This window comes from Chelonia mydas, chromosome 8, assembly GCF_015237465.2.
Source record: "Chelonia mydas isolate rCheMyd1 chromosome 8, rCheMyd1.pri.v2, whole genome shotgun sequence".
In the NCBI taxonomy this organism is placed as follows: Eukaryota; Metazoa; Chordata; order Testudines; family Cheloniidae; genus Chelonia; species Chelonia mydas.
The window spans coordinates 81,313,048-81,330,640 of NC_057854.1; positions in this window are offsets into that span (position 1 = coordinate 81,313,048).

Sequence of the window (17,593 nt, forward strand, 5' to 3'; positions counted from 1 at the left end):
TAAAATATGCAAATATTCAACCTAAGGTAGTTAGTAGTAAAGGAGTCAGTTATGTCGTGGATTATGGTGGTATCCATTACAACATCATAATTAAGGTTACATTCTGGTTTGCATTTAAAGTGGGACTTCAACCTCTTTGCTTTATATGAAAAAAAAATCAGCGTGTCTGGCCAAAATTTTCAGCACATAATCTCTAGATTATGCTTGAATTGTCTGATGAGTTCCAATAACATTGTTCAATTAGTTTTTGTGCACTAATCAGTTAAAAATTTCCCCCAAAAAGTTCACATTCTGAATTTCATGTTTTTTGGGGAGGGCGGGTGGGGGTTCAGACTCAAACTCAAAAATAGCAAATTGTAGACAGGCCAAAAAATGGTATATAGTGGAGGCGGGGGAGCTCTCAAGTTATGTAATATTTTGGGAATTGACAAAAAAAAGAGAAAAAAGAGGTTTCTTCGTCATAACTTTGCATCCTTACTCACCATAGTCAGCTGATGGAGAACCATATTTATGTCAACTTTTATTGTTTTTTGAGGTTGTATGAAGAAGGGTTTTTGAACAGTTTTGTAGATCAGGATCTTCATTGCGGCATGTCATCCTTCAGCTAGGTCCAGGACCTGCATGAAACTGTTCAGGCATTTCACGACTGACTCCTGAAGTTTCAAGGTGTCCAGGAACATTGGCACAATAGCTGTTGCTTTCCACTTCGAGATCAAGTGCCTCTCTTCAAGCATTGCCCATCCCCATTCAGTTTCCTCTGATTGTTTCCACCCCCATTGTATCTTTCATCTAGCCCTTGTACTGCTCAACCTGAACCTGAATGTACTTCCAGAACTGTCCCAACCTATACAGCTGCTGCTAGATCTAGCTTAAAGTTCACATTCTGCTTACTCTTCCCATCAGTCAAGTTCAGGTATTCATAATTATAATATTATTTATTTATACTACAGTAATACCCATAGACCTCAGTCAGGATTGGGGCCCCACTGTATTAGCTGCTGTACAAATGCGTTTGAAGGCCCTGCCCCAGAAAGCTTGCAATCTAAGGAAAGAAGTTATATGACAAAGATTCACAAGTGAGTAAGCAGGTTTACCATTCTTGAAATGATTACGTCTGCTTCTTACTATTTATGACATTTCAATATTTTAATACCAGTTATAATATGTAAATGAGTTGGACAAGTGCACCAAACACTACTTTTTCTAAAATTAACTTCTCATTCTGTGCATTTATTTTAAACTAGTTTCACTGAATTCAGTGCCAGCAGTTGGAAAGAAATGTGCAGCTGCATGATTTTAGTCCTGACATAAACTTGCTTCTCTAATAAGACTCAGGAACCATGAAAACGGCAAAGATTATTTTTTTGCACTATTTGCCAAATTCCAGCAGCTTTCCGTCTGTATGCAGAAAAGCTAGAGTGTTCAACATGTGTCCATGCTTCAATTTTATCCACCAAAAATTCCAGCTACCAATAATAGTTCTGATTCTGATCTCACACCAGGTTTTTCATTTTCCAACTCCACGTGTCTCCTTATTTACATTTGTGTAATTGAGATCACAATCAAATACAATATTTTTAACATTGCCTGCATACATAATGAATAATGCATAGTTAATTCTGATTTTTTTTATTTTAAAAATGTCTAAAGAACATCATTCACATTTTTATTATGCTGATAAATGGGACAATTATAAAATAGTTTTATGCATTTTAATTTTTCCTCTCATCTTGGCACCTCTTATCTGACCTGTAATGTTTTGTTTAATACAGAATAAAATCATGTAAGTCACTGTTTTGCAGTTCATTGAAAATATATCCAAAATTAAGGGTTAACATTTGTGGTCCCTTGTGGTTGATGTGTATTAATGTTGTTGATGTTAGACAGACAGCATTTTGCTAATAACTTGTAGATGACAGATTGTAGATGACATGGGTTGTATAACTTGGATTTTAAAGGACTTTGATAAGCTCTGTAGTTCTTTCATGCAGCTTTCTAAAAAGTAGAATTTTATCTTTAAAAAAAACCCTGTAAATTTAAAAGAGTTTTGCAGAAGGGAGAGGGAACCACGTGGGCATGGTTCAGACACTAAGAAGCACCTAACGAGGGGAAGGGACTAAAATTGACAATTTCATTAGAGGTTCTATAAGTGCATTGTCACATGGATGTGGGGAAGCTCTAACCCTCTTCTTTCCAGAGGAATGGCAAACTTGACATTGGCAGGACTCCTGAAACATACAACTTTTAGACACTGCTGTTACAAAACTGTCCTCTCCCTGCCAAATGACCGGAACAAAACTGATTGGGATACAATTTAGAATAAACACAGCAGTCCTTGGAATGTCTTTCCCATGATGACAAGGACAAGGAGGAACGAGCAGCATGGTGGGGGAACTTGTTTTAGTCACAAAGCAAACTTATTTTGTACTTTATTATCAGTGCAGAATGGTGACAACAAACTTCAGGTTAGTTTATTTTGAGGGCAGCTTGAATATCAAAGGGATTTTTTGACCAGTTGGATTTTAAAAATGTAGTACTCTCTCTCTCTGGAGTACTTTTCAAAAATCTAAAAAAAAATTTTTTCTGGATTAACTTGAATCATAAGCTTCATACTAAAGATATTGAAGCCATCTGTGCTGTTTTGGCTACTTGATTTTTTTTCCAGATATCTTTAAACATATTTTAATTTGACTTCAGTGGGACCGCACCAGCATAACTGAGGATAGAATTTAGCCCTCTCTTTTCTTAGTGTGGTTTGGCCGAGCATTGTGACATTCAGCTAAGACATTAGTGATCATTATTAAACAAAATAGGTTTCAGTTCCAAAACAGAACTCTGAATATGTTTTTGAGAATATCTAATCAAACCTATTTCTTAGGAAACGCTAAAAGAAAACAAAGGGTGACATCAAAAAGGAGCACAGTGCATAAGATTACACATCAAATGAGAAGTAGAAAAATAAAATAAAAAATGTACTTCTGCCATCACTGAAGTTGAAAGTTGAAAGGCTAGTTGAATTGCGCATAAATGTTCATTATACTTTTAAAGTTATTCCGGACACTCTTTTCTACTAAAAAGTAATACGAACTCAGCAACAATAGAACTTAACATAAAGTGAAACCTATTATGGAATGTGCTCCCAGATGCCCACAGATTGTGCCTGATATTTTGCTTTCTTTGCCAATGAAATCAACTAGAATTACAGGTGTGCGAGTAATGTCTTGTCTGGAATTATTCCATATGAAATCTGAAAAAGAAATTAGTCTGTTACATGAACTGTAAGACTGGGAACCAAAAGTTCAGACGCAATGTTTTCCAAATTCTGATAAGCACAGTATGATGCACCAATTGGATATAAAGTCCTATGACTGCTTCTAAGATTACAAGCTTAACCATAGTTTGATGTTCAAACTGATTTTCAATGTAATCTTTCAATGTTACGCTTTTTCAACTCATTGTTATTTCTTCAATCTTTTATGAATGTTGCCTAGACATACAGTAACTCCTCACTTAAAGTCGTCCCGTTAACGTTGTTACGTTGCTGATCAATTAGGGAACGTTTAAAGTTGCGCAATGCTCTCTTATAACGTCGTTTGGCAATCGCCTGCTTTGTCCACGGCTTGCAGGAAGCGCAACCCGTTGCAGTGAGCTGGTGGGGGCTTGGAACCAGAGTGGACCAGCAGCCCCCCTATTAGCTCCCCGCTCCCCTAAGTTCCCAGTGTGGCAGCCGCCCATCAGGCTATCAATTGCCAGCAGTTCAGCTGTCCCTCCCCACACTGCCCTGTGCTGCTCCTGCCCTCTGCCTTGGAGCTGCTCCTTCTTGTGCGGGAGAGCGGGGAAGAGGCAGGCTAATGTCAGGGTGTCTCCCTCCCCCCTACTCCTGCCCCCTGCTTACCCCTTCTCCATATAGAGCAGTGTGGGGACAGGACAGGGCTCAGGATGGAGAGAGCTTGCTGGCTGCAGCTGCTGTCTCAACTTCCTGATCTTTTTAAAGGCAACAGACTTAGAATGGTGTCAGCGTACTTAAAGGAGCAATGTGCATCTCTCTCTCTCTCTCTCTCACACACACACACACACACACAGGGTGTGTGCCATGCTGTCTCCCCTCCCTCCATTCGTGCTGCCTTGTAGAGTGTGAGGCTACATTAACAACGTGTTAATCCTTGAGGGCTCAGCCAAGTGCTAATTCATCATTTAGCAGTAAGGCATTCCCTGGGAAATATCCCACCCTCTGACTTCACCACCTCAACCAAGCTTCACAATCATCATTGCTGTGTGCAGTATTAAATTGTTAGTTTAAAACTTATACTCTGTGTGTGTGTAGACAAAAATATATAGTTTTTTGTCTGGTGAAAAAAATTCCCTGGAACCTAACCCCCCCCACACACACACACACACACACACACACTTTACATTAATTCTTATGGGGAAATTGGATTCGCTTAACATCGTTTCGCTTAAAGTCACATTTTTCAGGAACATAACTATAACGTTAAGCTAGGAGTTACTGTACCTTTTCTGTCTTGTTTCAATGAACCACTTTACAATCCTTGCTTTTAGCTCTCACCTTCTTTGGCATTATAGTAAAACTTTTTAGCTAAATTTGCTACATTTAGCTAATATTTGTTACTAATTTGGTAATTTCAACTATGAACTATTTATTATATTTCTAATTGTAAATATAAACTTGTTTTTTGCTAAGTATAATGGCACCACAAGTATTTCTGGCATTATCCACAGATGAAAACTGTTTCGGAGAGAAATTAAACAACCTAGTTGCTCTCCAAAACAACCAGTTTTCTCAAACAAAAAAGCATTGTTAGTAAGTAGAACTTCCTAGCTTGGTCACTAGCTTGAAATGATAATTTGCAGTGTCATAAGAAATGCACAGGGAAATGAAGGTTATTCACCTGTAACTGGAGTTCTTCAAGATGGACTGGGCACATTCCCACTCTTGAGGTGGATCAGTGGTGCAGCTTGACCACATCCTCATTTACTGGTGAAATGCAAAGTATTTCATCATCAATCAATCATCATCATCATATGACTACCTCAACTAGCTTTTTCCCTAATATAGCAAACAACTATTTTTGAACACGTCTGGCTTTTCTGCAATATTATTGACAATTCTTCCAATTCCACCTCGTAATGGAAAAATGCCATTGTTACAATTCCTAACAAGTTGTGCAAGACTCAATATCGCACAACTGAACTTATATTCTGCCCTTCAGTGTACATCAAATGTATGGCATGTCCCAATTTATTTTATGTAATAGGTGCCATCTTTGATGTATCTTCCCTTATGTATTAAAATGGTATAATTTACATTGATTTAGTTGATAATAGTCACAATACAAGAAAGATGGAGGTAATACTAACTTTGTACTCATGCAGAGCAAACATTACAGATGGCCAGTTTATGGAGTTAAGCGTGATGTAAATGCATACCAGAAAACTATAATGCTGTCACATTTCATTAGGTGTGCACATAAATCCCCACCACCCATACAGGAAGTGAAAGGCAGACACAGAGCAAAAGAAAAAGCTAATAAACTGGGAAGACGATGAAAACAAGGTGAAAAGAGAGGTCTTGTCAGTAAAAAAATGCACAAAAAAGTAGCATGCTGGCTAAAGCCCAGTGGGTTGGATTTTGATACTTTTACTCACCTTGAGTAGTGCTTTACACCTCCTGGAGTGCCTGAGTGGTGCATTACTACTCCAAGACTAAGACACTACTCAGTTTCGGTAAGAGCATCTGAATCTGGTCCCGCGTGGTAACTGGTATACATTTGAAGAGAAACTGTTGTTTTATTGGCTTATGGCTCATTATCACATTTATACAACTTTAAAACTGAAGGTCAGATTCCCATGTTGGTTACCCCTGGATGGAGTAAATCCAGATTTACACCAAAGTCAATGAGTGCTGAAGATTTCCCAGAGCACTTATTGCAAAAGCCCCTCAGAAATGTCAGGAGTGGGTTAAAATCATCTAGCCTTGCTCTGAGATGTGTTAACCACACCTTCGCCTCTAGAAAGTTCAAGTGCTTCTTGAATGTATTTACACACTTTGCTTCAATTTTCTTTTTCATTTCTTATGCTATTACTCTGTAAAATAGCACTGCTGAGTTACCTGTTTACTCCCGGCTTTGTATATTTTGCGTTTGTTGGTTGGCTGAGTTTTGGGCGGGGGGTGGGGGGTAGGGAGTGTTTTGTTTTTTCCCTTTCTGAACCCCATGCCAACTCAGACCATGTATCTTGATCATATTTATCTATTCCATTAAAAACTGTGAACAGGTCACCTTGAGGACTCCTCTTAAGTTAAAAAAAACAAACTGCCTTAACTTTTCTTCACAACTTATATTATTAGACTGGGTATCACCTTTGTTGCCCTGTGCTGAACTCCCGCTGAGGCAATAATCTGCTTCTAGCACTAAGCAAGACAGGACACAGTATTCCCATTTTAACAAGTCCCTTATGTAGCAATTGCACAGCCTCATGTGTTTAGTATTTTGTCTTTCCCCTATGCCCTAATATGTTTGTTTGCCCTGTTACTGCTGTGAATTGAGCTGATCCCTGCAATTATTGTTTGCAAAATAAACCTAAGTGCCTATTCCTGATCAGAATGCTTGTTGAGTCTTTCTTTAAGTAGACATTCCCTACTTTGGCCTCCTTCTCCCAGACTTATTATTTTATATTTGCTAACATGGAACTGCATTTACAATCTACTGGCTAAATCACCAGGGCTTCATATCTCTCAAAACCTGCTTGGCTTGCATCTCATTATTTACTGTGCTTTGAGGCAAGATTGAAGGATGAGGCTAGCTGCCTGCATGTACAAAATGGCTGGCAAAGCAGCAGGGTCATTAAAGCAAAGAAGGACAGGAAATCCTGCCATCTGGCCAAAAGGGAACTCTCCTAGTTTGTCTCTATCAGCCAGTCCCCAGTTTTCTACAGAGAAACCAGCAGTCTGGAAAATCTGGCTGGTCTCTCTGCACTCTCCAAATAATGCATGTGCACAAACCTGAACCGAGGCCCTACTTATTTACACCAGCTTGCACTCTCAGCAGATCACATGTTCTCACCAGGGAAAATGGAGGTCCTAGAGGCCTGCTCCAGTGTGGCTGTCCGAACTGTCTTTCCTTCAAGCTGCGTGTTCATCAGAAATGCAGTATAATGCTTGACTCAGATTTTTCCTTCATTTCTGGTGTTGATAGGCCTCCAAGTATCAGATCATGGGCCCTGCCTCAGCCTGCCCTACTCTAGCCAGAGCACAAAGAAGAAGTTTCCTTTCCCATAGGAAGTGACTGAGGAGCTTTTAATACATTAGTCTCATAGGACTTTCATCCAGTGCTTATTGGGCCAGTGCTTCCCTTTAAGAGCGCTTGCACATTTTGCAGGGCATCTTGGTATATGACTCTGTGACCATTAGGATTGACAGATCAATAACACTACTGTAAACTGGTGACTGGGGCTTGTGGCTGAGGATGTTTTTCCAGTGATATATAACAAACAGGAGTACATGGATCACCATGGAATTGAGCAGTGAGGACTGGGATGATGGGAGGCCAGACAGTTCCTTTGGGGGTCTCTCTCTCTCTTATGAAGTGATCTGCAGAATGAAAAAGATGGAGAAGCGTTGCACTATCACATTGTCCCCGAGCCATGGTTTCACTGAGTAACCATGCTGTGCATTTCTTCTACTGCTCAGGTGTGTGATAAAATGTAGCAGGGTCTGGGGAAGAAATCACCAGCAACTTCATGACTTTCACAGCCTGATGCTGTTGGGAAAGGTTGTATGCCAATATCAGGAAAACACCAGGATTCCCATGATCCCAGACCCTTTGCTCCGTTTTAGAGTTTAAGGGATCGGCTTCCGTGCTGATTACTGTTGTATGCAATCTGCTCATTAACCTGCTTCTCCCTGACCCAGTAAATATTGCTCATTTCATTTATTTAATAGTTTGTTTTTTTCCTCAAGGCCAATCTGGGCTTAGTTTATGTATTCAGTCTTCTGCTCTGGACCGTGTCAAACATCTTTTGGAAATCCAAGCAGACTGCGACCATAGCTTTTTCCCATCTGTTCTTTGCATTAGCTCCTCAAAAATAAGTTTCACAGACAGATCAGGAACAAGGTTTCACCCTTTAAGAAGCTATACTGGCACATTTCTGCCAATTCACATTTTTCCAGACGTTTTGTGATCTCATCTCTCATTAATGTCTCTAAGATCCTAGCCTAGCATCAAGGTCCACCCTTTACAATTGTCTAATACCATTCTTCTCTCCAATCTTACTCCAGGGAGAAAATAAAAAGTGTGCATACAAACCTGTGACATCCTCTGCCAGTTCCATCTGCCTTCTTGAGTGCATATTTTTCTACCTATTCATTTTAGCAGTAATCAGTAATAAAGCATGCAAATTGTTTCGGTGTGAGAGAAGCAGAAATAGCTTAGGACACTGTATTATTAAAGTCTCCCATAGTCTTGGCTTAACTGTGACCATCTTCTTTTTCTGTTCCTCCCTCTCCTCTCAGAGGTGGGGTTTTGTTTGTTTGTTTGTTTTTGTTTTTGTTTTTTAAGACCGTGTCACAAATTTTCCAATGTGGTATGAAGTGAAGTCTCAAATTCCAAACACCTCTTCCAAGCAGCACCACTGTGGGGGAGGAAAAAATAGATTTTTTTTTCTTTTTTTAACAACTGTAAACAAGCTTCATTTCTTGGAATGTGCTCCAGATCACAAAAATGAAGAACTTGCTAGAGTAAATTCAGAACAATACATAGAAAATGATGGGGTCTAAACTAGCTGTTACCAGTCAAAAAAGAGATCTTGGAGTCATTGTGGATAGTTCTCTGAAAACATCCACTTAATGTGCAGCGGCAGCCAAAACAGCAAACGGAATGCTGGGAATAATTAAGAAAGGGATAGATAATAGGACAGAAAATATCACGTTGCCTCTATATAAATCCATGGTACGCCCACATCTTGAATATTGTGTGCAGATGTGGTCACCTGATCTCAAAAATATATATATATTTATTGGAATTGGAAAAGGTTCAGAAAAGGGCAACAAAAATGATTAGGGGTATGGAATGGCTTCCGTATGAGGAGAGATTAATAAGACTGGGACTTTTCAGCTTGGAAAAGAGACTGCTAAGGGGAGATACAATTGAGGTCTATAAAATCATGACTGATGTAGAGAAAGTAGATAAGGAAGTGTTGTTTTACTCCTTATAACACAAGAACTAGGAGTCACCAAATGCAATTAATAGGAAGCAGGTTTAAAACAAATAAAAGGAAGTATTTCTTCACACAACTCACAGTCAACCTGTGGAACTCCTTGCCAGAGGATGTTGTGAAGGCCAAGACCATATCAGGGTTCAAAAAAGAACTAGATAAATTCATGAAGGATAGGTCCATCAATGGCTATTAGCCAGGATGGGTGGGAATGGTGTCCCTAGCCTCTATTTGCCAGAAGCTGGGAATGAACGACAGAGGATGGATCACTTGATGATTACCCGTTCTGTTCATTCCCTCTGGGGCACCTGGCACTGGCCACTGTCGGAAGACAGGATACTGGGCTGGATGGATCTTTGGTCTGACCCAGTAGGGCCATTCTTATGTTCTAGCTACTCAAGACTTATCATGGTGCGAGGATTATAATTCTCTATTTGTATACAAAGTATATAAAAAGTTAATACCACATGTAGACAGTAATCTAAGTTTCCTATTACTTTATTGCAGTGATATAACTTCATGTAATTGTAAATTTCTAATTTTCATAGCGAAGAAAGTGGGCTGTGGATGTTGTTTTAATACACTAATTACTACACTGTCAAAAACCACTAGCTCTTTGAGCACAGTTCAGCTATCTTTTAATACAAGCATTGTTACTTAAATAAAGAACTGCTAGCCAAGGCTCAATATACAATTTCCTAAATCAGTATGTGATATTTTATCATCAGGATGGAAAATCAGGATGCACCATTTCTGGTTTTTTACAATTATTGTTTCAAATTATTTACAATTATTGAAAGAATTTCTAATAAAGAACAAGAGAAGGTTACTCACCTTGTGCAGTAACTAAGGTTCTTAGAGATGGTTGTCCCTGTGGGCGCTCCACTTTAGGTGTTTGTGCACCCCTGCACTTCTTGTCAGAGATTTGCAGTAGCAGTGCCCCGGTTGGCTGCGCAGGTGCGGCAGCCGTCTCGCACCACTCCGAGCGGCTACCCAGCATGCGCAGCCAACCTCCCCCAGTTCCTTCTCTACCCCAGAGGATCAAAGAGAAACTCCAGAGCAGAGTGGAGGAGGCAGGGTAGTGGAGCACCCACAGGAACAACCATCTCAAAAGAACCTCAGTTACTGCACCAGGTGAGTAACCTTCTCTTCTTCGGGGAGTGTCCCTGTGGGTGCTCCACTTTAGGTGACTGTAAAGCAGTGCCCCTCTTTGAAGGGGAGGGGCTTCAGAGTTACTTAATGCACGGTGGATAGCACCGATCGTCCAAAATGAGTATCCGCAGGTGAATGTGGCTCTAAGGTGTAATGTTTGGTAAAGGTATGGACTGATGCTCAGGTAGCTGCTTTACAAATGTCAATGATAGGTACATCTTTGAGAAAATCTGTTGATGTGGATATACGTCTTGTAGAGTGTGTGTGAAGTCCGGAAGGAGGTTCCAGATCTTGTTTTTGATAAGATAATCGGATACAGTTAGAGATCCATTTCAAGAGTCTCTGTTTGGAAATGGTTTGCCCTTGGGAATATTCTGTTGTGGATACGAATAATTGGGATGATTTTCTGAATGTCTTTGTTCTTTCTATATAGAACACAAGCGCCCTACGAACATCCAGCGCATGAAGGGACACTACCCTGCTGTCGACGTGCGGCTTAGGGAAGAATACAGGGAAGTAGATGGGTTGGTTGAGATGAAAGGAGGAGGCAACCTTGGGTATAAATTTAGGATGTGGACGTAGGATTACCTTGTCATTGAGAAATATGGTATAGGGTGGGTTTACCATTAGGGCACCCAGCTCTCCCACCATCCTTGCTGACGTGATCACCACTAGGAAGGCGACTTTCACGGATAAGTGTAACAGTGATCAGGTAGCTAGTGGCTCGAAGGGTTTGCCCATGAGAGTATGGAGAACAAGGTTGAGGTCCTACATCGGGGTTGGGTTTCTCAGTATGGGATAAGTATTCTGTATGCCTTTGAGAAAGCGTTTCGTTAGAGAGTGGGTGAAGACAGTGAGTCTATTTACCTTAGAGTGGTAAGTGGTAATGGCCGATAAGTGCACTTTGAGTGAACTAATGGAAAGGCCTGATTTTTTGAGTATCAGCATGTATTCAAGTATTGTGGGTAGTGGGGCCAATGTGTGGGGTAACTTGTATGTCTCTGCACCATATGGAAAAACGTTTCCACTTGTGCGCATATGTTTTTTGCGTAGTTAGTCATGTGCTGTTCAGTAAAATATCCTGTACTTCCCTGGAACAGAATGCCTCTAGGTTCGTCATCCATGGATTAGCCATGCCTTGAGATGGAGAATCGGAATGTTGGGGTGGCGGAGGCATCCTGAGTCCTGTGTCAGCAGATGAGGCACAAGAGGAAGGGTCTGTGGTGGTCTTGTGGTCATCTGATTCAGGTATGGGAACCAGATTTGTCTGGGCCATGTTGGTGCAATTAGGATTACTCTGGATTTGTCCTTCTTGATCTTGAGGAGTATGCGGCTCAATAGTGGAGTCGGGGGGAAGGCATATACCAAGGGGGCTTCCCATTTCACGAGGAAGGCATCCCCCAGGGAATTTTGTCCAAATCCTGCCCAGGAGCAGTATTGTGGGTATTTGGCATTCTGGAATGTTGCAAAAAGGTCTATTGAGGGGAAAAAACATTGTTGGAATACAGCTTTCAGGATTCCTGGGTCCAGCTCCCATTCGCACATTTGCGAGAAGTTTCTGCTTAGGTCATCTGCTGTGACTTTCTGGCTTCCCAGGATGTAGGCTGCAATGAGATTTATGTTGTTGGAGATGCACCATCCCCAGAGGTGAACTGCTTCTGTGCAGAGCAAGTAAGATTGGGCCCCTCCTTGGTGATTTATGTAAAACATAGTGGCCAAGTTGTCCATGAGGATCTGGACAGTCTTGTTGCGTATCAGAGGCAGAAAGTGGTGGCATGCATTTTGAACCACCCTGAATTCCAATAGATTTATGCGGAGGGTAGATTCCGCAAGGGACCACCAGCCCTGGATGGTATTCTTGCACAAGTGTGCTCCACATCCCACGAGGCAGCGTCCGCGGTGATCGTTACCAATGGGGTGTGTCTTTGGAATGGTACACCTATGCAAACGTTCGTTGATTTTGTCCACGTTTGTTGATTTTGTAACGTTTGTTGATTTTGTAAGTGAGTCTTTTACCCTGTTGGGCATTGTCAGTCGTCTGTGGATGGAGTGCTTGTGAGGAGTATAGACAGTATGAAGCCAGGTTTGTAGACACCTCATACGAATCCTGGCATGCACAACAAACATGGTGGTCAACATGTGCCCTAGGAGTTGTAGGCACATTCTGGCGGACTTTTTTATCATTGTAATGAGGTTCGTTAGGGCAACAAAGCGTTGTTGAGGCAGTCGTGCTGATGCTGTGGTGCAGTTAAGGTGTGCCCCTATAAAGGCCAACTGTTGGCTTGGAATTAGGGTGGGTTTCTGAAAGTTGAATTGTAACCCTAGTTTTGTAAACAGGGTTATAGTGATGTGAAGTGTGTCGCCTGCAGCCTGGCATGTTGAAGCTTTTAGGAGGCAGTAGTCTAGGTAGGGAAATACTATCACACCCTGTCTGCGAAGTTGTGCTGCGATGACAGTGAGGACCTTGGAGAATACCCGTGGGGCTGTGGATAATACGAATGGGAGCACTCTGTACTGGTAGTGGAGGTTCCCGAGTGTAAATCAGAGGAACCTTCTGTGCGCTGGATAAATAGTGACGTGGAAATAGGTGTCTTGTAGGTCAAGAGTCAATCTCCTTTCTCCAATGCCAGAATATGGTTGCTAGGCTTTTCATCTTGAAGCGCTGTGTTCTGACGAACTTGTTTAGCTTGCACAAGTCCAAGATGGGCCTCCATCTGCCTGTTTTCTTCTGGGTGAGAAAGTAGTGTGAATAAAACCCGCTCCCCCTGTGCTTGGCAGGTGGTTTACTTCCTGCTGTAACTGGTGCTCATGAGATGGGTCCCTGAAGAGGGACAGGGAAGGGTAGTGGGTAGACAGGATAGAGGCACAAGGGATAGAATAGCCCTGGCATATAATTTCCAGACCCATTAGTCTGATGTAATGGTTGCCCAGACCAGGTAGAAAGATGGGCTGAAGGTTATGAGTGACTTCAGCAGTGGAGTCTGTGGGCTCTCATGTCCTCGACCAACACTTCAAAATGCTTGTCTGGAAGTGGATGGTTGAGATGTTGCTGACTGCTCTGGGGCTTGCCGGTGTCTTGTCTGACGTTGTTTGCAGCGCTGGTCATAATGTTTTTGAGGTTGGGCTTACAGGGCAGTGCGGAAGCGCTGGGTATAAAATCTGCCCTGTTTCTTTTTGTTCCCAGGGCATTTATTCCTGGGGTTTTCAATGTGGCATGGGAATCCTTGAGAGTGTGTAAGGTTGAAATAAAGAAATAGCAAGGTTTTTGGGGCACTGCTGTTGTTCTGACCAAAGCCAATGACAGTAGAGAAAGAATTGGTGGGCGGTTGGCTGCTCACGCTGGGTAGCCACTTGGAGTGGCATGAGACGGCTGCCGTGCATGCGTGGCCAACCAGGGTACTGCTACTGCAAATCTCCGACTAGAAGCACAGGGATGCACAAACACCTAAAGTGGAGCACCCACGGGGACACTTATTGAAGAAGTATGAAATATCCTGGATAAGTATATGCAATTAGTGCTGATAAAGTTATTCATTGCAAATAATATTCTATTTAGATCATCCTTATTTCTGTTTGCAAATTGGTTGCAAACTGATCCTCATTTCTGGGAGTGTATTTGTTAATTGTTATTAGTTGCCGCATCATTTAGACAAATAATTTTCAGCCTATTGCATGTTCATGAATGGTGCAGTCAGGCTATTGTCATTCCTGGTCATATAGTGTTGGTTCTGCTTCGTGAGCAGCTTCTTGACATATTTATATTTGGGGTGGGGAGTCATTTAAAAATATATATCTGTACTTCTCAAAATTTGAAATTGTTCTACTATAGCCCTTTCAGAGTGTTCCAATATTCACCTAGGTCTTGATGCTGACAGTGAGAGTTCTGCCATAGCCTTCATTCGGAGCAGTATCAAATTCACAGTAAGAATAGAGAATAAAATATTGCACATTACAGCCTTGGAAAAAACCACATATTTATTCTTATTCTACGGCACTGATGGGGAATGATTTTGAAGTTGGAACTGAAATAATACAGACGCCATGGCAGAAGAACGGTCTTGCCTTGCTTCAATGCGTTCTTGAAAGAAAAGATGGATTACTGGAAAGAAGTGTGTATCAGTGATTGACATATTTATATAAAATTTAACTACTCTTTGCACGAAAGGCACATCTGAGAATAGGGCAGAAAATTCTTTCACTCCGCATTAAATGCTAAAACAGTGCTAACCCTGTCTTCTTTCCTTTAACAGCTCTTTCCAGCCGGGATATACTCTCTACACAAAGACCAACAGGGCCAAATAGGTTGGAATGTAACCGGGAATCTGTCAGTGTATCATTATCCTGGATGTTTTCTTCAGAAGATACTCCCTGTTTGAGAAGTGGTGATTATCTGAAATGGTTTCTTTTAGAATTATTGCATTTTTCCTGATGAGGTTTTTACACTTCCCATTGCAATGTCTGCGCTTTGTGCAAATGCAATGAAAAGCTGCCCAGTAGTTGTGCATGTAGCAACAAAAGTTTTGTGAAATGAAAAACTAAAAGTAAGCCAGTAATCATTTCTTGTCACATTCAAGCCTTTCAGACTTTTTATATATATATATATATATATATATATATATATATATATATCAGCATTGAGTGGCCCAGGAGGTCTCATTACAATGATGTGACAAAGCTCTCAGTGACTCATGTACAGTATGCAAAAGAAAAAAAATACATATTTTGGGGATGCTGGTTCTTAATATTGTCCTCATTTTTCTTCCTCAGTGGCTACTGCTCCAAGTGCCATTCCCTTGCCCGTCCCTGATTCTATTGACCTCATAGTGCAAGAGTAGGAGTGATTGCCTGTTAGAAGTATTTGCAGGGAGATACAAGACATGGGGGTCACACTGGGGGGAGATAAATGTCCAGCAGTGAATGAGTTATTTTAATGTGTAATACATCTTAAAAATCACTTTGCTTTTTCTGAGTGATAAGTTTTCAGCAATGAATAAGATTTCAATGTGCTATGCTGTATTTTCAGAGCTTTGACTTAAAGGGTGGTGTTTGTTTTGTTTTTTAGCTTTAACAATGAATCACTACTGCAGTCCCCTCACCCTTTTCAGTGAATACTTTTAGTAGCTGGTGTTAAGGGTTCTGGATGCATACAGGCCAGAAGAAGAGCAGAAGGAGAATCTGCCAAAGTCAGTAATTTTGTCATAAGGCATGATTCTATAGGTGCAAAATGCTCCCAGAAACTGGCGCATTCAGGAATTGGTATTGTTCAAGAATGTTCCCCTTCTCTTTTGGAACCTAAGAAGGCTCTTAATGGTACAGGATACGGAACCATAAACCTGGGAACATTGGTCATTTCATCATATTAATCTAAATCATGACTACCAGCCATAGGTGTATAAAGGCCAAAAGACTGCAAATTGTGCATTTTCACTTCATAGGCCAGAAGGTCAGGGAAAGTTGTAGAGTATGTACAGACTCTCTGAGAGCTTTATCCACACTAATGCAGAGAGGACTTGGGGGTCAAGGAGGAGCGGTTTTAACAAGTAGATCTGAGATTATGCAGATCTACTGGCTGACCCCTCCAGCCCTCCTGGGTGCCAGGGGCACAGAACAGCCGAGTTATGACAGCTCATGAATTGCATTTGTGATGGTAGTCCCCTGCCTGCAGGTCAGTATTCCGCCTCCTCAGCCTCCTCCCTCCCTCCCCACCCCCCCGCCTTTCATTCAGGCACACAGAGGAACTAGACATAGTGCTAAATCAATGTAAGGAGCTACTTTAACTGACTAGTTCTTACAGTATTAGTTGCTTTTCTGCCACACTAGTGTCTCTTGCCCTTCAGCATATGTACCTTACCTCTGTACAACCACCTCTGAATTTAGCTAGGACTTCTGACTGCTTTCGGCCTGCGGTGAGTATGGCACACTGTTCAGCCTCAAAAGAGATCCAGACTTCGAAATCTAAAACCAGGACTATTCATGCAAGGTGTCCCTTCAGTGTTTAAAGCAAAAACATGACTTACCTTAAAAACTGAAATAATCTGAGGAGGAATTTTCTTCTAGGTTGTAAATATCTATTTTAGTAACTAATTTTAACTAAAGACAAACAGAATTGTTGACAATGCAAGTTATGTATTGTTACATTGGCCTTAAAAGATCTGCCATTAAAGACCATTAAAACATACCATATACACAATGGAGGGGATTACAGCAGAGCTGAGGCATTGTAGATTATGGGTTACTATACAATATATGTACACTTATTGTAAGTTATCGCAATAATATTTTTACAATTTATCCTCAAATAGCTCAAGTGTTACTCTAATACAGGCAGTAAGTCATTCCATTTTCCTTCGGGCTTTTATTTTTGTAAAGCCCATTTTGATAGTGAATATTTGTTTTGCAACTATGGTGCTGAAATTAAACAGATACCTGTTTATATTCCTTGTGCCTGCAGGCAATAAATACTTATTTTTAAAAAGAAAAGGAGTACTTGTGGCACCTTAGAGACTAACCAGTTTATTTGAGCATGAGCTTTCGTGAGCTACAGCTCACTTCATCGGATGCTATGCTAAATGCTATGCTAAATGCTATGCATCCAATGAAGTGAGCTGTAGCTCACGAAAGCTCATGCTCAAATAAACTGGTTAGTCTCTAAGGTGCCACAAGTACTCCTTTTCTTTTTACGAATACAGACCTGGGGGGTAAAATTTTCAAAAGCAGCTAAAAGATTCAAGCTCCTAAATCCTGTTTTCAGTTAATCTCAGGAGTCCAAGCCTCAGAGCTAGGAAATGGAAGTTTACTTCATATAAACTGCAATTGCTCTAAAATAAATTACTTTTGGATGAAAATATCAAATGAGAGTATTTTGGAGTGTGGTACTTCAAGATATCCAGCTGTGATATTAGTTTTTATAGCATTCCCTTTTATTTAAAAGTAATTGCAATTTAGAATGTATTTAAATTGTAACTCATTTATCCCAAATAGTGCAGACTTAGGTAGGACTGAGTGATCTATTAAATATGAAAAAGAAAATAAAACAGCTTTTCAATGAAGTGAGAATGTGGTATCTCAGGCATAAGAAATGAAAAAGTAGGAGGAAAACGTAATAGGAATTAAAAATACTCAACTGACAGGAAGATGCAGCAAACAGCAGCCAGTTGCTAAATGACCACCGTAGGGCTCCAGCTGTTTGCCTCTGACAGATTTAAAGGAC